Consider the following 22,402-nt stretch of genomic DNA (forward strand, 5'->3'; position numbering starts at 1 on the left):
GAAACTACTTGGAAATCTTGTGTATATGAACGTGTCCGCGCCTTTGTACTCTGGTCCCTTCAGCGCTACAAACCAACCAAGCATCGTGTCCGTGCACATCAGAGTCTCAAGGAATGGAAAATAGCGCAGTTTGGTCGCGGATGGGGGCGTAGCTCAGTTGGTAGAGCGTTCGCTTTGCATGTGAAAGGTCCCGGGTTCAAGCCCCGGCGCCTCCATGTTTTGTGGTCAGTGGATGCCAAGTGTTGATCGCGGCGAACCTAAAAGCACGCAAGATGTTGCAAAGCCAGCGTCACAGACTTGTATGATGCATACTGACGTAAGGAGAGCAAGATGTATGTGTGGGGACCGGCTGTCATCGAGTGCAGGTCTGTCTTAGGTATCACGGCTTAACGTCATTGAAGTCTAGAGAGTGGACAACACGTTCGTCTTACTCAGAGCGGTGTCCGAATTCTATTTTCGACGTGATGCGTGCCACTTCCATTGTGGCCAACTACGATTCAATACAGAATGCACGAAACCTGAAAGACACCCTCACAGATACATAGAGAGTAGTGTTTGTCTGCGGAATAATGGGAGTGCAAGCGTCTGTGACATTGATATTGCTGTATGTAGCACAATTTATCATGGAGGGGGCGTAGCTCAGATGGTAGAGCGCTCGCTTAGCATGCGAGAGGTACTGGGATCGATACCCAGCGCCTCCAGAATTTTTAAAACCCCTACATGCGCACCTTGCCATGCAAGTGGAGTAATTCACAGCCAGCAGATGTGTCTAGGCAGATACAAGAGAACGATTAGCATCCACAATTGGCAAGCGAGCTGTTATTCGTGCGCAGGAAGCACCCTCCTCCAACTCCTACACTTAATTTACAAACAGTACAAGTGTTCCCATAACATTCTTAAGCCTACGTCGGAAAGATCTGCCTTACGCCAGGTTCACGTAAATCCCACTGCACATTCCTATTCTTTGCGTGCAGTCGGCTGCTACTGGTGTTGCTAGTTGTGACTTCTGATAACAGATGCCGTAGCAATCAGTTCATGGAGTGATTTGTATGTTTTGCGATAGTCTGTCTCTGACAAGCAAGCACAGGTGACATAGGTGCGAACGCAGGAAGCTTGCAGCCCCTCGCTGCCTGCAGACACCGAGCAGCCACACTAGGAGGGCGGCCTAAGCCGTAGGCGAAATGTGCTCATTCGCTTTGGGGCGACGTCGAACTATAAATGAGGCTGTCACTAGCGTGAGCGTCGTGTAAAGTCGTAAAAGTCGGCTGCATGGGCGAGTGCCATGTTTGGGGAGCGTTTCGTAGTTTGCGCAGTGCAATGGAGACGTGGAAACTTGTTGTGGCCCAGTGTTTTGCAGTTGGACGACAAGAGTGGTACACAGTAGCAAAGAGCGAGGCACTGAGTTTGCATGAACAGTGGAGTGCAGAATGGGGCTCGAGATGTGCTTGTTACCTCAGGTGCTGTGTGATTGTCGACAAGGAGTGAAAACGGAGCAATTTGTGACCCCCCTTTCAATTTAAGACGTTAAAAACAGACGGAATTTGCATTCGTAATACCAGAGCATCGAAACTACTTGGAAATCTTGTGTATATGAACGTGTCCGCGCCTTTGTACTCTGGTCCCTTCAGCGCTACAAACCAACCAAGCATCGTGTCCGTGCACATCAGAGTCTCAAGGAATGGAAAATAGCGCAGTTTGGTCGCGGATGGGGGCGTAGCTCAGTTGGTAGAGGGTTCGCTTTGCATGTGAAAGGTCCCGGGTTCAAGCCCCGGCGCCTCCATGTTTTGTGGTCAGTGGATGCCAAGTGTTGATCGCGGCGAACCTAAAAGCACGCAAGATGTTGCAAAGCCAGCGTCACAGACTTGTATGATGCATACTGACGTAAGGAGAGCAAGATGTATGTGTGGGGACCGGCTGTCATCGAGTGCAGGTCTGTCTTAGGTATCACGGCTTAACGTCATTGAAGTCTAGAGAGTGGACAACACGTTCGTCTTACTCAGAGCGGTGTCCGAATTCTATTTTCGACGTGATGCGTGCCACTTCCATTGTGGCCAACTACGATTCAATACAGAATGCACGAAACCTGAAAGACACCCTCACAGATACATAGAGAGTAGTGTTTGTCTGCGGAATAATGGGAGTGCAAGCGTCTGTGACATTGATATTGCTGTATGTAGCACAATTTATCATGGAGGGGGCGTAGCTCAGATGGTAGAGCGCTCGCTTAGCATGCGAGAGGTACTGGGATCGATACCCAGCGCCTCCAGAATTTTTAACACCCCTACATGCGCACCTTGCCATGCAAGTGGAGTAATTCACAGCCAGCAGATGTGTCTAGGCAGATACAAGAGAACGATTAGCATCCACAATTGGCAAGCGAGCTGTTATTCGTGCGCAGGAAGCACCCTCCTCCAACTCCTACACTTAATTTACAAACAGTACAAGTGTTCCCATAACATTCTTAAGCCTACGTCGGAAAGATCTGCCTTACGCCAGGTTCACGTAAATCCCACTGCACATTCCTATTCTTTGCGTGCAGTCGGCTGCTACTGGTGTTGCTAGTTGTGACTTCTGATAACAGATGCCGTAGCAATCAGTTCATGGAGTGATTTGTATGTTTTGCGATAGTCTGTCTCTGACAAGCAAGCACAGGTGACATAGGTGCGAACGCAGGAAGCTTGCAGCCCCTCGCTGCCTGCAGACACCGAGCAGCCACACTAGGAGGGCGGCCTAAGCCGTAGGCGAAATGTGCTCATTCGCTTTGGGGCGACGTCGAACTATAAATGAGGCTGTCACTAGCGTGAGCGTTGCGTAAGCGTCGTGTAAAGTCGTAAAAGTCGGCTGCATGGGCGAGTGCCATGTTTGGGGAGCGTTTCGTAGTTTGCGCAGTGCAATGGAGACGTGGAAACTTGTTGTGGCCCAGTGTTTTGCAGTTGGACGACAAGAGTGGTACACAGTAGCAAAGAGCGAGGCACTGAGTTTGCATGAACAGTGGAGTGCAGAATGGGGCTCGAGATGTGCTTGTTACCTCAGGTGCTGTGTGATTGTCGACAAGGAGTGAAAACGGAGCAATTTGTGACCCCCCTTTCAATTTAAGACGTTAAAAACAGACGGAATTTGCATTCGTAATACCAGAGCATCGAAACTACTTGGAAATCTTGTGTATATGAACGTGTCCGCGCCTTTGTACTCTGGTCCCTTCAGCGCTACAAACCAACCAAGCATCGTGTCCGTGCACATCAGAGTCTCAAGGAATGGAAAATAGCGCAGTTTGGTCGCGGATGGGGGCGTAGCTCAGTTGGTAGAGCGTTCGCTTTGCATGTGAAAGGTCCCGGGTTCAAGCCCCGGCGCCTCCATGTTTTGTGGTCAGTGGATGCCAAGTGTTGATCGCGGCGAACCTAAAAGCACGCAAGATGTTGCAAAGCCAGCGTCACAGACTTGTATGATGCATACTGACGTAAGGAGAGCAAGATGTATGTGTGGGGACCGGCTGTCATCGAGTGCAGGTCTGTCTTAGGTATCACGGCTTAACGTCATTGAAGTCTAGAGAGTGGACAACACGTTCGTCTTACTCAGAGCGGTGTCCGAATTCTATTTTCGACGTGATGCGTGCCACTTCCATTGTGGCCAACTACGATTCAATACAGAATGCACGAAACCTGAAAGACACCCTCACAGATACATAGAGAGTAGTGTTTGTCTGCGGAATAATGGGAGTGCAAGCGTCTGTGACATTGATATTGCTGTATGTAGCACAATTTATCATGGAGGGGGCGTAGCTCAGATGGTAGAGCGCTCGCTTAGCATGCGAGAGGTACTGGGATCGATACCCAGCGCCTCCAGAATTTTTAAAACCCCTACATGCGCACCTTGCCATGCAAGTGGAGTAATTCACAGCCAGCAGATGTGTCTAGGCAGATACAAGAGAACGATTAGCATCCACAATTGGCAAGCGAGCTGTTATTCGTGCGCAGGAAGCACCCTCCTCCAACTCCTACACTTAATTTACAAACAGTACAAGTGTTCCCATAACATTCTTAAGCCTACGTCGGAAAGATCTGCCTTACGCCAGGTTCACGTAAATCCCACTGCACATTCCTATTCTTTGCGTGCAGTCGGCTGCTACTGGTGTTGCTAGTTGTGACTTCTGATAACAGATGCCGTAGCAATCAGTTCATGGAGTGATTTGTATGTTTTGCGATAGTCTGTCTCTGACAAGCAAGCACAGGTGACATAGGTGCGAACGCAGGAAGCTTGCAGCCCCTCGCTGCCTGCAGACACCGAGCAGCCACACTAGGAGGGCGGCCTAAGCCGTAGGCGAAATGTGCTCATTCGCTTTGGGGCGACGTCGAACTATAAATGAGGCTGTCACTAGCGTGAGCGTCGTGTAAAGTCGTAAAAGTCGGCTGCATGGGCGAGTGCCATGTTTGGGGAGCGTTTCGTAGTTTGCGCAGTGCAATGGAGACGTGGAAACTTGTTGTGGCCCAGTGTTTTGCAGTTGGACGACAAGAGTGGTACACAGTAGCAAAGAGCGAGGCACTGAGTTTGCATGAACAGTGGAGTGCAGAATGGGGCTCGAGATGTGCTTGTTACCTCAGGTGCTGTGTGATTGTCGACAAGGAGTGAAAACGGAGCAATTTGTGACCCCCCTTTCAATTTAAGACGTTAAAAACAGACGGAATTTGCATTCGTAATACCAGAGCATCGAAACTACTTGGAAATCTTGTGTATATGAACGTGTCCGCGCCTTTGTACTCTGGTCCCTTCAGCGCTACAAACCAACCAAGCATCGTGTCCGTGCACATCAGAGTCTCAAGGAATGGAAAATAGCGCAGTTTGGTCGCGGATGGGGGCGTAGCTCAGTTGGTAGAGGGTTCGCTTTGCATGTGAAAGGTCCCGGGTTCAAGCCCCGGCGCCTCCATGTTTTGTGGTCAGTGGATGCCAAGTGTTGATCGCGGCGAACCTAAAAGCACGCAAGATGTTGCAAAGCCAGCGTCACAGACTTGTATGATGCATACTGACGTAAGGAGAGCAAGATGTATGTGTGGGGACCGGCTGTCATCGAGTGCAGGTCTGTCTTAGGTATCACGGCTTAACGTCATTGAAGTCTAGAGAGTGGACAACACGTTCGTCTTACTCAGAGCGGTGTCCGAATTCTATTTTCGACGTGATGCGTGCCACTTCCATTGTGGCCAACTACGATTCAATACAGAATGCACGAAACCTGAAAGACACCCTCACAGATACATAGAGAGTAGTGTTTGTCTGCGGAATAATGGGAGTGCAAGCGTCTGTGACATTGATATTGCTGTATGTAGCACAATTTATCATGGAGGGGGCGTAGCTCAGATGGTAGAGCGCTCGCTTAGCATGCGAGAGGTACTGGGATCGATACCCAGCGCCTCCAGAATTTTTAACACCCCTACATGCGCACCTTGCCATGCAAGTGGAGTAATTCACAGCCAGCAGATGTGTCTAGGCAGATACAAGAGAACGATTAGCATCCACAATTGGCAAGCGAGCTGTTATTCGTGCGCAGGAAGCACCCTCCTCCAACTCCTACACTTAATTTACAAACAGTACAAGTGTTCCCATAACATTCTTAAGCCTACGTCGGAAAGATCTGCCTTACGCCAGGTTCACGTAAATCCCACTGCACATTCCTATTCTTTGCGTGCAGTCGGCTGCTACTGGTGTTGCTAGTTGTGACTTCTGATAACAGATGCCGTAGCAATCAGTTCATGGAGTGATTTGTATGTTTTGCGATAGTCTGTCTCTGACAAGCAAGCACAGGTGACATAGGTGCGAACGCAGGAAGCTTGCAGCCCCTCGCTGCCTGCAGACACCGAGCAGCCACACTAGGAGGGCGGCCTAAGCCGTAGGCGAAATGTGCTCATTCGCTTTGGGGCGACGTCGAACTATAAATGAGGCTGTCACTAGCGTGAGCGTTGCGTAAGCGTCGTGTAAAGTCGTAAAAGTCGGCTGCATGGGCGAGTGCCATGTTTGGGGAGCGTTTCGTAGTTTGCGCAGTGCAATGGAGACGTGGAAACTTGTTGTGGCCCAGTGTTTTGCAGTTGGACGACAAGAGTGGTACACAGTAGCAAAGAGCGAGGCACTGAGTTTGCATGAACAGTGGAGTGCAGAATGGGGCTCGAGATGTGCTTGTTACCTCAGGTGCTGTGTGATTGTCGACAAGGAGTGAAAACGGAGCAATTTGTGACCCCCCTTTCAATTTAAGACGTTAAAAACAGACGGAATTTGCATTCGTAATACCAGAGCATCGAAACTACTTGGAACTCTTGTGTATATGAACGTGTCCGCGCCTTTGTACTCTGGTCCCTTCAGCGCTACAAACCAACCAAGCATCGTGTCCGTGCACATCAGAGTCTCAAGGAATGGAGAATAGCGCAGTTTGGTCGCGGATGGGGGCGTAGCTCAGTTGGTAGAGCGTTCGCTTTGCATGTGAAAGGTCCCGGGTTCAAGCCCCGGCGCCTCCATGTTTTGTGGTCAGTGGATGCCAAGTGTTGATCGCGGCGAACCTAAAAGCACGCAAGATGTTGCAAAGCCAGCGTCACAGACTTGTATGATGCATACTGACGTAAGGAGAGCAAGATGTATGTGTGGGGACCGGCTGTCATCGAGTGCAGGTCTGTCTTAGGTATCACGGCTTAACGTCATTGAAGTCTAGAGAGTGGACAACACGTTCGTCTTACTCAGAGCGGTGTCCGAATTCTATTTTCGACGTGATGCGTGCCACTTCCATTGTGGCCAACTACGATTCAATACAGAATGCACGAAACCTGAAAGACACCCTCACAGATACATAGAGAGTAGTGTTTGTCTGCGGAATAATGGGAGTGCAAGCGTCTGTGACATTGATATTGCTGTATGTAGCACAATGTATCATGGAGGGGGCGTAGCTCAGATGGTAGAGCGCTCGCTTAGCATGCGAGAGGTACTGGGATCGATACCCAGCGCCTCCAGAATTTTTAACACCCCTACATGCGCACCTTGCCATGCAAGTGGAGTAATTCACAGCCAGCAGATGTGTCTAGGCAGATACAAGAGAACGATTAGCATCCACAATTGGCAAGCGAGCTGTTATTCGTGCGCAGGAAGCACCCTCCTCCAACTCCTACACTTAATTTACAAACAGTACAAGTGTTCCCATAACATTCTTAAGCCTACGTCGGAAAGATCTGCCTTACGCCAGGTTCACGTAAATCCCACTGCACATTCCTATTCTTTGCGTGCAGTCGGCTGCTACTGGTGTTGCTAGTTGTGACTTCTGATAACAGATGCCGTAGCAATCAGTTCATGGAGTGATTTGTATGTTTTGCGATAGTCTGTCTCTGACAAGCAAGCACAGGTGACATAGGTGCGAACGCAGGAAGCTTGCAGCCCCTCGCTGCCTGCAGACACCGAGCAGCCACACTAGGAGGGCGGCCTAAGCCGTAGGCGAAATGTGCTCATTCGCTTTGGGGCGACGTCGAACTATAAATGAGGCTGTCACTAGCGTGAGCGTCGTGTAAAGTCGTAAAAGTCGGCTGCATGGGCGAGTGCCATGTTTGGGGAGCGTTTCGTAGTTTGCGCAGTGCAATGGAGACGTGGAAACTTGTTGTGGCCCAGTGTTTTGCAGTTGGACGACAAGAGTGGTACACAGTAGCAAAGAGCGAGGCACTGAGTTTGCATGAACAGTGGAGTGCAGAATGGGGCTCGAGATGTGCTTGTTACCTCAGGTGCTGTGTGATTGTCGACAAGGAGTGAAAACGGAGCAATTTGTGACCCCCCTTTCAATTTAAGACGTTAAAAACAGACGGAATTTGCATTCGTAATACCAGAGCATCGAAACTACTTGGAAATCTTGTGTATATGAACGTGTCCGCGCCTTTGTACTCTGGTCCCTTCAGCGCTACAAACCAACCAAGCATCGTGTCCGTGCACATCAGAGTCTCAAGGAATGGAAAATAGCGCAGTTTGGTCGCGGATGGGGGCGTAGCTCAGTTGGTAGAGCGTTCGCTTTGCATGTGAAAGGTCCCGGGTTCAAGCCCCGGCGCCTCCATGTTTTGTGGTCAGTGGATGCCAAGTGTTGATCGCGGCGAACCTAAAAGCACGCAAGATGTTGCAAAGCCAGCGTCACAGACTTGTATGATGCATACTGACGTAAGGAGAGCAAGATGTATGTGTGGGGACCGGCTGTCATCGAGTGCAGGTCTGTCTTAGGTATCACGGCTTAACGTCATTGAAGTCTAGAGAGTGGACAACACGTTCGTCTTACTCAGAGCGGTGTCCGAATTCTATTTTCGACGTGATGCGTGCCACTTCCATTGTGGCCAACTACGATTCAATACAGAATGCACGAAACCTGAAAGACACCCTCACAGATACATAGAGAGTAGTGTTTGTCTGCGGAATAATGGGAGTGCAAGCGTCTGTGACATTGATATTGCTGTATGTAGCACAATTTATCATGGAGGGGGCGTAGCTCAGATGGTAGAGCGCTCGCTTAGCATGCGAGAGGTACTGGGATCGATACCCAGCGCCTCCAGAATTTTTAACACCCCTACATGCGCACCTTGCCATGCAAGTGGAGTAATTCACAGCCAGCAGATGTGTCTAGGCAGATACAAGAGAACGATTAGCATCCACAATTGGCAAGCGAGCTGTTATTCGTGCGCAGGAAGCACCCTCCTCCAACTCCTACACTTAATTTACAAACAGTACAAGTGTTCCCATAACATTCTTAAGCCTACGTCGGAAAGATCTGCCTTACGCCAGGTTCACGTAAATCCCACTGCACATTCCTATTCTTTGCGTGCAGTCGGCTGCTACTGGTGTTGCTAGTTGTGACTTCTGATAACAGATGCCGTAGCAATCAGTTCATGGAGTGATTTGTATGTTTTGCGATAGTCTGTCTCTGACAAGCAAGCACAGGTGACATAGGTGCGAACGCAGGAAGCTTGCAGCCCCTCGCTGCCTGCAGACACCGAGCAGCCACACTAGGAGGGCGGCCTAAGCCGTAGGCGAAATGTGCTCATTCGCTTTGGGGCGACGTCGAACTATAAATGAGGCTGTCACTAGCGTGAGCGTCGTGTAAAGTCGTAAAAGTCGGCTGCATGGGCGAGTGCCATGTTTGGGGAGCGTTTCGTAGTTTGCGCAGTGCAATGGAGACGTGGAAACTTGTTGTGGCCCAGTGTTTTGCAGTTGGACGACAAGAGTGGTACACAGTAGCAAAGAGCGAGGCACTGAGTTTGCATGAACAGTGGAGTGCAGAATGGGGCTCGAGATGTGCTTGTTACCTCAGGTGCTGTGTGATTGTCGACAAGGAGTGAAAACGGAGCAATTTGTGACCCCCCTTTCAATTTAAGACGTTAAAAACAGACGGAATTTGCATTCGTAATACCAGAGCATCGAAACTACTTGGAAATCTTGTGTATATGAACGTGTCCGCGCCTTTGTACTCTGGTCCCTTCAGCGCTACAAACCAACCAAGCATCGTGTCCGTGCACATCAGAGTCTCAAGGAATGGAAAATAGCGCAGTTTGGTCGCGGATGGGGGCGTAGCTCAGTTGGTAGTGCGTTCGCTTTGCATGTGAAAGGTCCCGGGTTCAAGCCCCGGCGCCTCCATGTTTTGTGGTCAGTGGATGCCAAGTGTTGATCGCAGCGAACCTAAAAGCACGCAAGATGTTGCAAAGCCAGCGTCACAGACTTGTATGATGCATACTGACGTAAGGAGAGCAAGATGTATGTGTGGGGACCGGCTGTCATCGAGTGCAGGTCTGTCTTAGGTATCACGGCTTAACGTCATTGAAGTCTAGAGAGTGGACAACACGTTCGTCTTACTCAGAGCGGTGTCCGAATTCTATTTTCGACGTGATGCGTGCCACTTCCATTGTGGCCAACTACGATTCAATACAGAATGCACGAAACCTGAAAGACACCCTCACAGATACATAGAGAGTAGTGTTTGTCTGCGGAATAATGGGAGTGCAAGCGTCTGTGACATTGATATTGCTGTATGTAGCACAATTTATCATGGAGGGGGCGTAGCTCAGATGGTAGAGCGCTCGCTTAGCATGCGAGAGGTACTGGGATCGATACCCAGCGCCTCCAGAATTTTTAACACCCCTACATGCGCACCTTGCCATGCAAGTGGAGTAATTCACAGCCAGCAGATGTGTCTAGGCAGATACAAGAGAACGATTAGCATCCACAATTGGCAAGCGAGCTGTTATTCGTGCGCAGGAAGCACCCTCCTCCAACTCCTACACTTAATTTACAAACAGTACAAGTGTTCCCATAACATTCTTAAGCCTACGTCGGAAAGATCTGCCTTACGCCAGGTTCACGTAAATCCCACTGCACATTCCTATTCTTTGCGTGCAGTCGGCTGCTACTGGTGTTGCTAGTTGTGACTTCTGATAACAGATGCCGTAGCAATCAGTTCATGGAGTGATTTGTATGTTTTGCGATAGTCTGTCTCTGACAAGCAAGCACAGGTGACATAGGTGCGAACGCAGGAAGCTTGCAGCCCCTCGCTGCCTGCAGACACCGAGCAGCCACACTAGGAGGGCGGCCTAAGCCGTAGGCGAAATGTGCTCATTCGCTTTGGGGCGACGTCGAACTATAAATGAGGCTGTCACTAGCGTGAGCGTCGTGTAAAGTCGTAAAAGTCGGCTGCATGTGCGAGTGCCATGTTTGGGGAGCGTTTCGTAGTTTGCGCAGTGCAATGGAGACGTGGAAACTTGTTGTGGCCCAGTGTTTTGCAGTTGGACGACAAGAGTGGTACACAGTAGCAAAGAGCGAGGCACTGAGTTTGCATGAACAGTGGAGTGCAGAATGGGGCTCGAGATGTGCTTGTTACCTCAGGTGCTGTGTGATTGTCGACAAGGAGTGAAAACGGAGCAATTTGTGACCCCCCTTTCAATTTAAGACGTTAAAAACAGAAGTAATTTGCATTCGTAATACCAGAGCATCGAAACTACTTGGAAATCTTGTGTATATGAACGTGTCCGCGCCTTTGTACTCTGGTCCCTTCAGCGCTACAAACCAACCAAGCATCGTGTCCGTGCACATCAGAGTCTCAAGGAATGGAAAATAGCGCAGTTTGGTCGCGGATGGGGGCGTAGCTCAGTTGGTAGAGCGTTCGCTTTGCATGTGAAAGGTCCCGGGTTCAAGCCCCGGCGCCTCCATGTTTTGTGGTCAGTGGATGCCAAGTGTTGATCGCGGCGAACCTAAAAGCACGCAAGATGTTGCAAAGCCAGCGTCACAGACTTGTATGATGCATACTGACGTAAGGAGAGCAAGATGTATGTGTGGGGACCGGCTGTCATCGAGTGCAGGTCTGTCTTAGGTATCACGGCTTAACGTCATTGAAGTCTAGAGAGTGGACAACACGTTCGTCTTACTCAGAGCGGTGTCCGAATTCTATTTTCGACGTGATGCGTGCCACTTCCATTGTGGCCAACTACGATTCAATACAGAATGCACGAAACCTGAAAGACACCCTCACAGATACATAGAGAGTAGTGTTTGTCTGCGGAATAATGGGAGTGCAAGCGTCTGTGACATCGATATTGCTGTATGTAGCACAATTTATCATGGAGGGGGCGTAGCTCAGATGGTAGAGCGCTCGCTTAGCATGCGAGAGGTACTGGGATCGATACCCAGCGCCTCCAGAATTTTTAACACCCCTACATGCGCACCTTGCCATGCAAGTGGAGTAATTCACAGCCAGCAGATGTGTCTAGGCAGATACAAGAGAACGATTAGCATCCACAATTGGCAAGCGAGCTGTTATTCGTGCGCAGGAAGCACCCTCCTCCAACTCCTACACTTAATTTACAAACAGTACAAGTGTTCCCATAACATTCTTAAGCCTACGTCGGAAAGATCTGCCTTACGCCAGGTTCACGTAAATCCCACTGCACATTCCTATTCTTTGCGTGCAGTCGGCTGCTACTGGTGTTGCTAGTTGTGACTTCTGATAACAGATGCCGTAGCAATCAGTTCATGGAGTGATTTGTATGTTTTGCGATAGTCTGTCTCTGACAAGCAAGCACAGGTGACATAGGTGCGAACGCAGGAAGCTTGCAGCCCCTCGCTGCCTGCAGACACCGAGCAGCCACACTAGGAGGGCGGCCTAAGCCGTAGGCGAAATGTGCTCATTCGCTTTGGGGCGACGTCGAACTATAAATGAGGCTGTCACTAGCGTGAGCGTCGTGTAAAGTCGTAAAAGTCGGCTGCATGGGCGAGTGCCATGTTTGGGGAGCGTTTCGTAGTTTGCGCAGTGCAATGGAGACGTGGAAACTTGTTGTGGCCCAGTGTTTTGCAGTTGGACGACAAGAGTGGTACACAGTAGCAAAGAGCGAGGCACTGAGTTTGCATGAACAGTGGAGTGCAGAATGGGGCTCGAGATGTGCTTGTTACCTCAGGTGCTGTGTGATTGTCGACAAGGAGTGAAAACGGAGCAATTTGTGACCCCCCTTTCAATTTAAGACGTTAAAAACAGACGGAATTTGCATTCGTAATACCAGAGCATCGAAACTACTTGGAAATCTTGTGTATATGAACGTGTCCGCGCCTTTGTACTCTGGTCCCTTCAGCGCTACAAACCAACCAAGCATCGTGTCCGTGCACATCAGAGTCTCAAGGAATGGAAAATAGCGCAGTTTGGTCGCGGATGGGGGCTTAGCTCAGTTGGTAGAGCGTTCGCTTTGCATGTGAAAGGTCCCGGGTTCAAGCCCCGGCGCCTCCATGTTTTGTGGTCAGTGGATGCCAAGTGTTGATCGCGGCGAACCTAAAAGCACGCAAGATGTTGCAAAGCCAGCGTCACAGACTTGTATGATGCATACTGACGTAAGGAGAGCAAGATGTATGTGTGGGGACCGGCTGTCATCGAGTGCAGGTCTGTCTTAGGTATCACGGCTTAACGTCATTGAAGTCTAGAGAGTGGACAACACGTTCGTCTTACTCAGAGCGGTGTCCGAATTCTATTTTCGACGTGATGCGTGCCACTTCCATTGTGGCCAACTACGATTCAATACAGAATGCACGAAACCTGAAAGACACCCTCACAGATACATAGAGAGTAGTGTTTGTCTGCGGAATAATGGGAGTGCAAGCGTCTGTGACATCGATATTGCTGTATGTAGCACAATTTATCATGGAGGGGGCGTAGCTCAGATGGTAGAGCGCTCGCTTAGCATGCGAGAGGTACTGGGATCGATACCCAGCGCCTCCAGAATTTTTAACACCCCTACATGCGCACCTTGCCATGCAAGTGGAGTAATTCACAGCCAGCAGATGTGTCTAGGCAGATACAAGAGAACGATTAGCATCCACAATTGGCAAGCGAGCTGTTATTCGTGCGCAGGAAGCACCCTCCTCCAACTCCTACACTTAATTTACAAACAGTACAAGTGTTCCCATAACATTCTTAAGCCTACGTCGGAAAGATCTGCCTTACGCCAGGTTCACGTAAATCCCACTGCACATTCCTATTCTTTGCGTGCAGTCGGCTGCTACTGGTGTTGCTAGTTGTGACTTCTGATAACAGATGCCGTAGCAATCAGTTCATGGAGTGATTTGTATGTTTTGCGATAGTCTGTCTCTGACAAGCAAGCACAGGTGACATAGGTGCGAACGCAGGAAGCTTGCAGCCCCTCGCTGCCTGCAGACACCGAGCAGCCACACTAGGAGGGCGGCCTAAGCCGTAGGCGAAATGTGCTCATTCGCTTTGGGGCGACGTCGAACTATAAATGAGGCTGTCACTAGCGTGAGCGTCGTGTAAAGTCGTAAAAGTCGGCTGCATGGGCGAGTGCCATGTTTGGGGAGCGTTTCGTAGTTTGCGCAGTGCAATGGAGACGTGGAAACTTGTTGTGGCCCAGTGTTTTGCAGTTGGACGACAAGAGTGGTACACAGTAGCAAAGAGCGAGGCACTGAGTTTGCATGAACAGTGGAGTGCAGAATGGGGCTCGAGATGTGCTTGTTACCTCAGGTGCTGTGTGATTGTCGACAAGGAGTGAAAACGGAGCAATTTGTGACCCCCCTTTCAATTTAAGACGTTAAAAACAGACGGAATTTGCATTCGTAATACCAGAGCATCGAAACTACTTGGAAATCTTGTGTATATGAACGTGTCCGCGCCTTTGTACTCTGGTCCCTTCAGCGCTACAAACCAACCAAGCATCGTGTCCGTGCACATCAGAGTCTCAAGGAATGGAAAATAGCGCAGTTTGGTCGCGGATGGGGGCGTAGCTCAGTTGGTAGAGCGTTCGCTTTGCATGTGAAAGGTCCCGGGTTCAAGCCCCGGCGCCTCCATGTTTTGTGGTCAGTGGATGCCAAGTGTTGATCGCGGCGAACCTAAAAGCACGCAAGATGTTGCAAAGCCAGCGTCACAGACTTGTATGATGCATACTGACGTAAGGAGAGCAAGATGTATGTGTGGGGACCGGCTGTCATCGAGTGCAGGTCTGTCTTAGGTATCACGGCTTAACGTCATTGAAGTCTAGAGAGTGGACAACACGTTCGTCTTACTCAGAGCGGTGTCCGAATTCTATTTTCGACGTGATGCGTGCCACTTCCATTGTGGCCAACTACGATTCAATACAGAATGCACGAAACCTGAAAGACACCCTCACAGATACATAGAGAGTAGTGTTTGTCTGCGGAATAATGGGAGTGCAAGCGTCTGTGACATTGATATTGCTGTATGTAGCACAATTTATCATGGAGGGGGCGTAGCTCAGATGGTAGAGCGCTCGCTTAGCATGCGAGAGGTACTGGGATCGATACCCAGCGCCTCCAGAATTTTTAACACCCCTACATGCGCACCTTGCCATGCAAGTGGAGTAATTCACAGCCAGCAGATGTGTCTAGGCAGATACAAGAGAACGATTAGCATCCACAATTGGCAAGCGAGCTGTTATTCGTGCGCAGGAAGCACCCTCCTCCAACTCCTACACTTAATTTACAAACAGTACAAGTGTTCCCATAACATTCTTAAGCCTACGTCGGAAAGATCTGCCTTACGCCAGGTTCACGTAAATCCTACTGCACATTCCTATTCTTTGCGTGCAGTCGGCTGCTACTGGTGTTGCTAGTTGTGACTTCTGATAACAGATGCCGTAGCAATCAGTTCATGGAGTGATTTGTATGTTTTGCGATAGTCTGTCTCTGACAAGCAAGCACAGGTGACATAGGTGCGAACGCAGGAAGCTTGCAGCCCCTCGCTGCCTGCAGACACCGAGCAGCCACACTAGGAGGGCGGCCTAAGCCGTAGGCGAAATGTGCTCATTCGCTTTGGGGCGACGTCGAACTATAAATGAGGCTGTCACTATCGTGAGCGTTGCGTGAGCGTCGTGTAAAGTCGTAAAAGTCGGCTGCATGGGCGAGTGCCATGTTTGGGGAGCGTTTCGTAGTTTGCGCAGTGCAATGGAGACGTGGAAACTTGTTGTGGCCCAGTGTTTTGCAGTTGGACGACAAGAGTGGTACACAGTAGCAAAGAGCGAGGCACTGAGTTTGCATGAACAGTGGAGTGCAGAATGGGGCTCGAGATGTGCTTGTTACCTCAGGTGCTGTGTGATTGTCGACAAGGAGTGAAAACGGAGCAATTTGTGACCCCCCTTTCAATTTAAGACGTTAAAAACAGACGGAATTTGCATTCGTAATACCAGAGCATCGAAACTACTTGGAAATCTTGTGTATATGAACGTGTCCGCGCCTTTGTACTCTGGTCCCTTCAGCGCTACAAACCAACCAAGCATCGTGTCCGTGCACATCAGAGTCTCAAGGAATGGAAAATAGCGCAGTTTGGTCGCGGATGGGGGCGTAGCTCAGTTGGTAGAGCGTTCGCTTTGCATGTGAAAGGTCCCGGGTTCAAGCCCCGGCGCCTCCATGTTTTGTGGTCAGTGGATGCCAAGTGTTGATCGCGGCGAACCTAAAAGCACGCAAGATGTTGCAAAGCCAGCGTCACAGACTTGTATGATGCATACTGACGTAAGGAGAGCAAGATGTATGTGTGGGGACCGGCTGTCATCGAGTGCAGGTCTGTCTTAGGTATCACGGCTTAACGTCATTGAAGTCTAGAGAGTGGACAACACGTTCGTCTTACTCAGAGCGGTGTCCGAATTCTATTTTCGACGTGATGCGTGCCACTTCCATTGTGGCCAACTACGATTCAATACAGAATGCACGAAACCTGAAAGACACCCTCACAGATACATAGAGAGTAGTGTTTGTCTGCGGAATAATGGGAGTGCAAGCGTCTGTGACATTGATATTGCTGTATGTAGCACAATTTATCATGGAGGGGGCGTAGCTCAGATGGTAGAGCGCTCGCTTAGCATGCGAGAGGTACTGGGATCGATACCCAGCGCCTCCAGAATTTTTAACACCCCTACATGCGCACCTTGCCATCCAAGTGGAGTAATTCACAGCCAGCAGATGTGTCTAGGCAGATACAAGAGAACGATTAGCATCCACAATTGGCAAGCGAGCTGTTATTCGTGCGCAGGAAGCACCCTCCTCCAACTCCTACACTTAATTTACAAACAGTACAAGTGTTCCCATAACATTCTTAAGCCTACGTCGGAAAGATCTGCCTTACGCCAGGTTCACGTAAATCCCACTGCACATTCCTATTCTTTGCGTGCAGTCGGCTGCTACTGGTGTTGCTAGTTGTGACTTCTGATAACAGATGCCGTAGCAATCAGTTCATGGAGTGATTTGTATGTTTTGCGATAGTCTGTCTCTGACAAGCAAGCACAGGTGACATAGGTGCGAACGCAGGAAGCTTGCAGCCCCTCGCTGCCTGCAGACACCGAGCAGCCACACTAGGAGGGCGGCCTAAGCCGTAGGCGAAATGTGCTCATTCGCTTTGGGGCGACGTCGAACTATAAATGAGGCTGTCACTAGCGTGAGCGTCGTGTAAAGTCGTAAAAGTCGGCTGCATGGGCGAGTGCCATGTTTGGGGAGCGTTTCGTAGTTTGCGCAGTGCAATGGAGACGTGGAAACTTGTTGTGGCCCAGTGTTTTGCAGTTGGACGACAAGAGTGGTACACAGTAGCAAAGAGCGAGGCACTGAGTTTGCATGAACAGTGGAGTGCAGAATGGGGCTCGAGATGTGCTTGTTACCTCAGGTGCTGTGTGATTGTCGACAAGGAGTGAAAACGGAGCAATTTGTGACCCCCCTTTCAATTTAAGACGTTAAAAACAGACGGAATTTGCATTCGTAATACCAGAGCATCGAAACTACTTGGAAATCTTGTGTATATGAACGTGTCCGCGCCTTTGTACTCTGGTCCCTTCAGCGCTACAAACCAACCAAGCATCGTGTCCGTGCACATCAGAGTCTCAAGGAATGGAAAATAGCGCAGTTTGGTCGCGGATGGGGGCGTAGCTCAGTTGGTAGAGCGTTCGCTTTGCATGTGAAAGGTCCCGGGTTCAAGCCCCGGCGCCTCCATGTTTTGTGGTCAGTGGATGCCAAGTGTTGATCGCGGCGAACCTAAAAGCACGCAAGATGTTGCAAAGCCAGCGTCACAGACTTGTATGATGCATACTGACGTAAGGAGAGCAAGATGTATGTGTGGGGACCGGCTGTCATCGAGTGCAGGTCTGTCTTAGGTATCACGGCTTAACGTCATTGAAGTCTAGAGAGTGGACAACACGTTCGTCTTACTCAGAGCGGTGTCCGAATTCTATTTTCGACGTGATGCGTGCCACTTCCATTGTGGCCAACTACGATTCAATACAGAATGCACGAAACCTGAAAGACACCCTCACAGATACATAGAGAGTAGTGTTTGTCTGCGGAATAATGGGAGTGCAAGCGTCTGTGACATTGATATTGCTGTATGTAGCACAATTTATCATGGAGGGGGCGTAGCTCAGATGGTAGAGCGCTCGCTTAGCATGCGAGAGGTACTGGGATCGATACCCAGCGCCTCCAGAATTTTTAACACCCCTACATGCGCACCTTGCCATGCAAGTGGAGTAATTCACAGCCAGCAGATGTGTCTAGGCAGATACAAGAGAACGATTAGCATCCACAATTGGCAAGCGAGCTGTTATTCGTGCGCAGGAAGCACCCTCCTCCAACTCCTACACTTAATTTACAAACAGTACAAGTGTTCCCATAACATTCTTAAGCCTACGTCGGAAAGATCTGCCTTACGCCAGGTTCACGTAAATCCCACTGCACATTCCTATTCTTTGCGTGCAGTCGGCTGCTACTGGTGTTGCTAGTTGTGACTTCTGATAACAGATGCCGTAGCAATCAGTTCATGGAGTGATTTGTATGTTTTGCGATAGTCTGTCTCTGACAAGCAAGCACAGGTGACATAGGTGCGAACGCAGGAAGCTTGCAGCCCCTCGCTGCCTGCAGACACCGAGCAGCCACACTAGGAGGGCGGCCTAAGCCGTAGGCGAAATGTGCTCATTCGCTTTGGGGCGACGTCGAACTATAAATGAGGCTGTCACTAGCGTGAGCGTCGTGTAAAGTCGTAAAAGTCGGCTGCATGGGCGAGTGCCATGTTTGGGGAGCGTTTCGTAGTTTGCGCAGTGCAATGGAGACGTGGAAACTTGTTGTGGCCCAGTGTTTTGCAGTTGGACGACAAGAGTGGTACACAGTAGCAAAGAGCGAGGCACTGAGTTTGCATGAACAGTGGAGTGCAGAATGGGGCTCGAGATGTGCTTGTTACCTCAGGTGCTGTGTGATTGTCGACAAGGAGTGAAAACGGAGCAATTTGTGACCCCCCTTTCAATTTAAGACGTTAAAAACAGACGGAATTTGCATTCGTAATACCAGAGCATCGAAACTACTTGGAAATCTTGTGTATATGAACGTGTCCGCGCCTTTGTACTCTGGTCCCTTCAGCGCTACAAACCAACCAAGCATCGTGTCCGTGCACATCAGAGTCTCAAGGAATGGAAAATAGCGCAGTTTGGTCGCGGATGGGGGCGTAGCTCAGTTGGTAGAGCGTTCGCTTTGCATGTGAAAGGTCCCGGGTTCAAGCCCCGGCGCCTCCATGTTTTGTGGTCAGTGGATGCCAAGTGTTGATCGCGGCGAACCTAAAGGCACGCAAGATGTTGCAAAGCCAGCGTCACAGACTTGTATGATGCATACTGACGTAAGGAGAGCAAGATGTATGTGTGGGGACCGGCTGTCATCGAGTGCAGGTCTGTCTTAGGTATCACGGCTTAACGTCATTGAAGTCTAGAGAGTGGACAACACGTTCGTCTTACTCAGAGCGGTGTCCGAATTCTATTTTCGACGTGATGCGTGCCACTTCCATTGTGGCCAACTACGATTCAATACAGAATGCACGAAACCTGAAAGACACCCTCACAGATACATAGAGAGTAGTGTTTGTCTGCGGAATAATGGGAGTGCAAGCGTCTGTGACATTGATATTGCTGTATGTAGCACAATTTATCATGGAGGGGGCGTAGCTCAGATGGTAGAGCGCTCGCTTAGCATGCGAGAGGTACTGGGATCGATACCCAGCGCCTCCAGAATTTTTAACACCCCTACATGCGCACCTTGCCATGCAAGTGGAGTAATTCACAGCCAGCAGATGTGTCTAGGCTGATACAAGAGAACGATTAGCATCCACAATTGGCAAGCGAGCTGTTATTCGTGTGCAGGAAGCACCCTCCTCCAACTCCTACACTTAATTTACAAACAGTACAAGTGTTCCCATAACATTCTTAAGCCTACGTCGGAAAGATCTGCCTTACGCCAGGTTCACGTAAATCCCACTGCACATTCCTATTCTTTGCGTGCAGTCGGCTGCTACTGGTGTTGCTAGTTGTGACTTCTGATAACAGATGCCGTAGCAATCAGTTCATGGAGTGATTTGTATGTTTTGCGATAGTCTGTCTCTGACAAGCAAGCACAGGTGACATAGGTGCGAACGCAGGAAGCTTGCAGCCCCTCGCTGCCTGCAGACACCGAGCAGCCACACTAGGAGGGCGGCCTAAGCCGTAGGCGAAATGTGCTCATTCGCTTTGGGGCGACGTCGAACTATAAATGAGGCTGTCACTAGCGTGAGCGTCGTGTAAAGTCGTAAAAGTCGGCTGCATGGGCGAGTGCCATGTTTGGGGAGCGTTTCGTAGTTTGCGCAGTGCAATGGAGACGTGGAAACTTGTTGTGGCCCAGTGTTTTGCAGTTGGACGACAAGAGTGGTACACAGTAGCAAAGAGCGAGGCACTGAGTTTGCATGAACAGTGGAGTGCAGAATGGGGCTCGAGATGTGCTTGTTACCTCAGGTGCTGTGTGATTGTCGACAAGGAGTGAAAACGGAGCAATTTGTGACCCCCCTTTCAATTTAAGACGTTAAAAACAGACGGAATTTGCATTCGTAATACCAGAGCATCGAAACTACTTGGAAATCTTGTGTATATGAACGTGTCCGCGCCTTTGTACTCTGGTCCCTTCAGCGCTACAAACCAACCAAGCATCGTGTCCGTGCACATCAGAGTCTCAAGGAATGGAAAATAGCGCAGTTTGGTCGCGGATGGGGGCGTAGCTCAGTTGGTAGAGCGTTCGCTTTGCATGTGAAAGGTCCCGGGTTCAAGCCCCGGCGCCTCCATGTTTTGTGGTCAGTGGATGCCAAGTGTTGATCGCGGCGAACCTAAAAGCACGCAAGATGTTGCAAAGCCAGCGTCACAGACTTGTATGATGCATACTGACGTAAGGAGAGCAAGATGTATGTGTGGGGACCGGCTGTCATCGAGTGCAGGTCTGTCTTAGGTATCACGGCTTAACGTCATTGAAGTCTAGAGAGTGGACAACACGTTCGTCTTACTCAGAGCGGTGTCCGAATTCTATTTTCGACGTGATGCGTGCCACTTCCATTGTGGCCAACTACGATTCAATACAGAATGCACGAAACCTGAAAGACACCCTCACAGATACATAGAGAGTAGTGTTTGTCTGCGGAATAATGGGAGTGCAAGCGTCTGTGACATTGATATTGCTGTATGTAGCACAATTTATCATGGAGGGGGCGTAGCTCAGATGGTAGAGCGCTCGCTTAGCATGCGAGAGGTACTGGGATCGATACCCAGCGCCTCCAGAATTTTTAACACCCCTACATGCGCACCTTGCCATGCAAGTGGAGTAATTCACAGCCAGCAGATGTGTCTAGGCAGATACAAGAGAACGATTAGCATCCACAATTGGCAAGCGAGCTGTTATTCGTGCGCAGGAAGCACCCTCCTCCAACTCCTACACTTAATTTACAAACAGTACAAGTGTTCCCATAACATTCTTAAGCCTACGTCGGAAAGATCTGCCTTACGCCAGGTTCACGTAAATCCCACTGCACATTCCTATTCTTTGCGTGCAGTCGGCTGCTACTGGTGTTGCTAGTTGTGACTTCTGATAACAGATGCCGTAGCAATCAGTTCATGGAGTGATTTGTATGTTTTGCGATAGTCTGTCTCTGACAAGCAAGCACAGGTGACATAGGTGCGAACGCAGGAAGCTTGCAGCCCCTCGCTGCCTGCAGACACCGAGCAGCCACACTAGGAGGGCGGCCTAAGCTGTAGGCGAAATGTGCTCATTCGCTTTGGGGCGACGTCGAACTATAAATGAGGCTGTCACTAGCGTGAGCGTCGTGTAAAGTCGTAAAAGTCGGCTGCATGGGCGAGTGCCATGTTTGGGGAGCGTTTCGTAGTTTGCGCAGTGCAATGGAGACGTGGAAACTTGTTGTGGCCCAGTGTTTTGCAGTTGGACGACAAGAGTGGTACACAGTAGCAAAGAGCGAGGCACTGAGTTTGCATGAACAGTGGAGTGCAGAATGGGGCTCGAGATGTGCTTGTTACCTCAGGTGCTGTGTGATTGTCGACAAGGAGTGAAAACGGAGCAATTTGTGACCCCCCTTTCAATTTAAGACGTTAAAAACAGACGGAATTTGCATTCGTAATACCAGAGCATCGAAACTACTTGGAACTCTTGTGTATATGAACGTGTCCGCGCCTTTGTACTCTGGTCCCTTCAGCGCTACAAACCAACCAAGCATCGTGTCCGTGCACATCAGAGTCTCAAGGAATGGAGAATAGCACCGTTTGGTCGCGGATGGGGGCGTAGCTCAGTTGGTAGAGCGTTCGCTTTGCATGTGAAAGGTCCCGGGTTCAAGCCCCGGCGCCTCCATGTTTTGTGGTCAGTGGATGCCAAGTGTTGATCGCGGCGAACCTAAAAGCACGCAAGATGTTGCAAAGCCAGCGTCACAGACTTGTATGATGCATACTGACGTAAGGAGAGCAAGATGTATGTGTGGGGACCGGCTGTCATCGAGTGCAGGTCTGTCTTAGGTATCACGGCTTAACGTCATTGAAGTCTAGAGAGTGGACAACACGTTCGTCTTACTCAGAGCGGTGTCCGAATTCTATTTTCG

The 22,402-nt window shown here is 49.9% G+C and overlaps 29 non-coding genes across 29 annotated transcripts; all 29 read left to right on the forward strand.

Annotated features, from left to right (window-relative positions):
- Positions 1-142: 142 nt before the first annotated feature.
- Trnaa-ugc (transfer RNA alanine (anticodon UGC)) lies at positions 143-215 on the forward strand. The gene has a single exon. It is a non-coding gene; the product is annotated as a tRNA-Ala (tRNA).
- A 413-nt stretch (positions 216-628) lies between these two features.
- Positions 629-701, forward strand: Trnaa-agc (transfer RNA alanine (anticodon AGC)). The gene has a single exon. It is a non-coding gene; the product is annotated as a tRNA-Ala (tRNA).
- Positions 702-1,707: 1,006 nt separating this feature from the next.
- On the forward strand, positions 1,708-1,780 carry Trnaa-ugc (transfer RNA alanine (anticodon UGC)). Its single transcript has one exon. It is a non-coding gene; the product is annotated as a tRNA-Ala (tRNA).
- Positions 1,781-2,193: 413 nt separating this feature from the next.
- Trnaa-agc (transfer RNA alanine (anticodon AGC)) lies at positions 2,194-2,266 on the forward strand. Its single transcript has one exon. It is a non-coding gene; the product is annotated as a tRNA-Ala (tRNA).
- Positions 2,267-3,283: 1,017 nt separating this feature from the next.
- Trnaa-ugc (transfer RNA alanine (anticodon UGC)) lies at positions 3,284-3,356 on the forward strand. Its single transcript has one exon. It is a non-coding gene; the product is annotated as a tRNA-Ala (tRNA).
- Positions 3,357-3,769: 413 nt separating this feature from the next.
- Positions 3,770-3,842, forward strand: Trnaa-agc (transfer RNA alanine (anticodon AGC)). The gene has a single exon. It is a non-coding gene; the product is annotated as a tRNA-Ala (tRNA).
- A 1,006-nt stretch (positions 3,843-4,848) lies between these two features.
- Positions 4,849-4,921, forward strand: Trnaa-ugc (transfer RNA alanine (anticodon UGC)). The gene has a single exon. It is a non-coding gene; the product is annotated as a tRNA-Ala (tRNA).
- A 413-nt stretch (positions 4,922-5,334) lies between these two features.
- On the forward strand, positions 5,335-5,407 carry Trnaa-agc (transfer RNA alanine (anticodon AGC)). The gene has a single exon. It is a non-coding gene; the product is annotated as a tRNA-Ala (tRNA).
- A 1,017-nt stretch (positions 5,408-6,424) lies between these two features.
- Positions 6,425-6,497, forward strand: Trnaa-ugc (transfer RNA alanine (anticodon UGC)). The gene has a single exon. It is a non-coding gene; the product is annotated as a tRNA-Ala (tRNA).
- Positions 6,498-6,910: 413 nt separating this feature from the next.
- Positions 6,911-6,983, forward strand: Trnaa-agc (transfer RNA alanine (anticodon AGC)). Its single transcript has one exon. It is a non-coding gene; the product is annotated as a tRNA-Ala (tRNA).
- A 1,006-nt stretch (positions 6,984-7,989) lies between these two features.
- Trnaa-ugc (transfer RNA alanine (anticodon UGC)) lies at positions 7,990-8,062 on the forward strand. Its single transcript has one exon. It is a non-coding gene; the product is annotated as a tRNA-Ala (tRNA).
- Positions 8,063-8,475: 413 nt separating this feature from the next.
- Positions 8,476-8,548, forward strand: Trnaa-agc (transfer RNA alanine (anticodon AGC)). The gene has a single exon. It is a non-coding gene; the product is annotated as a tRNA-Ala (tRNA).
- Positions 8,549-9,554: 1,006 nt separating this feature from the next.
- Trnaa-ugc (transfer RNA alanine (anticodon UGC)) lies at positions 9,555-9,627 on the forward strand. Its single transcript has one exon. It is a non-coding gene; the product is annotated as a tRNA-Ala (tRNA).
- Positions 9,628-10,040: 413 nt separating this feature from the next.
- Trnaa-agc (transfer RNA alanine (anticodon AGC)) lies at positions 10,041-10,113 on the forward strand. Its single transcript has one exon. It is a non-coding gene; the product is annotated as a tRNA-Ala (tRNA).
- Positions 10,114-11,119: 1,006 nt separating this feature from the next.
- On the forward strand, positions 11,120-11,192 carry Trnaa-ugc (transfer RNA alanine (anticodon UGC)). The gene has a single exon. It is a non-coding gene; the product is annotated as a tRNA-Ala (tRNA).
- A 413-nt stretch (positions 11,193-11,605) lies between these two features.
- On the forward strand, positions 11,606-11,678 carry Trnaa-agc (transfer RNA alanine (anticodon AGC)). Its single transcript has one exon. It is a non-coding gene; the product is annotated as a tRNA-Ala (tRNA).
- Positions 11,679-12,684: 1,006 nt separating this feature from the next.
- On the forward strand, positions 12,685-12,757 carry Trnaa-ugc (transfer RNA alanine (anticodon UGC)). Its single transcript has one exon. It is a non-coding gene; the product is annotated as a tRNA-Ala (tRNA).
- Positions 12,758-13,170: 413 nt separating this feature from the next.
- Trnaa-agc (transfer RNA alanine (anticodon AGC)) lies at positions 13,171-13,243 on the forward strand. Its single transcript has one exon. It is a non-coding gene; the product is annotated as a tRNA-Ala (tRNA).
- A 1,006-nt stretch (positions 13,244-14,249) lies between these two features.
- On the forward strand, positions 14,250-14,322 carry Trnaa-ugc (transfer RNA alanine (anticodon UGC)). Its single transcript has one exon. It is a non-coding gene; the product is annotated as a tRNA-Ala (tRNA).
- Positions 14,323-14,735: 413 nt separating this feature from the next.
- Positions 14,736-14,808, forward strand: Trnaa-agc (transfer RNA alanine (anticodon AGC)). Its single transcript has one exon. It is a non-coding gene; the product is annotated as a tRNA-Ala (tRNA).
- A 1,017-nt stretch (positions 14,809-15,825) lies between these two features.
- Trnaa-ugc (transfer RNA alanine (anticodon UGC)) lies at positions 15,826-15,898 on the forward strand. Its single transcript has one exon. It is a non-coding gene; the product is annotated as a tRNA-Ala (tRNA).
- A 413-nt stretch (positions 15,899-16,311) lies between these two features.
- Positions 16,312-16,384, forward strand: Trnaa-agc (transfer RNA alanine (anticodon AGC)). Its single transcript has one exon. It is a non-coding gene; the product is annotated as a tRNA-Ala (tRNA).
- Positions 16,385-17,390: 1,006 nt separating this feature from the next.
- On the forward strand, positions 17,391-17,463 carry Trnaa-ugc (transfer RNA alanine (anticodon UGC)). The gene has a single exon. It is a non-coding gene; the product is annotated as a tRNA-Ala (tRNA).
- A 413-nt stretch (positions 17,464-17,876) lies between these two features.
- Positions 17,877-17,949, forward strand: Trnaa-agc (transfer RNA alanine (anticodon AGC)). The gene has a single exon. It is a non-coding gene; the product is annotated as a tRNA-Ala (tRNA).
- A 1,006-nt stretch (positions 17,950-18,955) lies between these two features.
- On the forward strand, positions 18,956-19,028 carry Trnaa-ugc (transfer RNA alanine (anticodon UGC)). The gene has a single exon. It is a non-coding gene; the product is annotated as a tRNA-Ala (tRNA).
- Positions 19,029-19,441: 413 nt separating this feature from the next.
- Trnaa-agc (transfer RNA alanine (anticodon AGC)) lies at positions 19,442-19,514 on the forward strand. Its single transcript has one exon. It is a non-coding gene; the product is annotated as a tRNA-Ala (tRNA).
- Positions 19,515-20,520: 1,006 nt separating this feature from the next.
- On the forward strand, positions 20,521-20,593 carry Trnaa-ugc (transfer RNA alanine (anticodon UGC)). Its single transcript has one exon. It is a non-coding gene; the product is annotated as a tRNA-Ala (tRNA).
- Positions 20,594-21,006: 413 nt separating this feature from the next.
- On the forward strand, positions 21,007-21,079 carry Trnaa-agc (transfer RNA alanine (anticodon AGC)). Its single transcript has one exon. It is a non-coding gene; the product is annotated as a tRNA-Ala (tRNA).
- A 1,006-nt stretch (positions 21,080-22,085) lies between these two features.
- Positions 22,086-22,158, forward strand: Trnaa-ugc (transfer RNA alanine (anticodon UGC)). The gene has a single exon. It is a non-coding gene; the product is annotated as a tRNA-Ala (tRNA).
- Positions 22,159-22,402: the final 244 nt, after the last annotated feature.

The sequence above is a fragment of the Schistocerca gregaria genome, chromosome 6, assembly GCF_023897955.1.
Source record: "Schistocerca gregaria isolate iqSchGreg1 chromosome 6, iqSchGreg1.2, whole genome shotgun sequence".
In the NCBI taxonomy this organism is placed as follows: domain Eukaryota; kingdom Metazoa; phylum Arthropoda; class Insecta; order Orthoptera; family Acrididae; genus Schistocerca; species Schistocerca gregaria.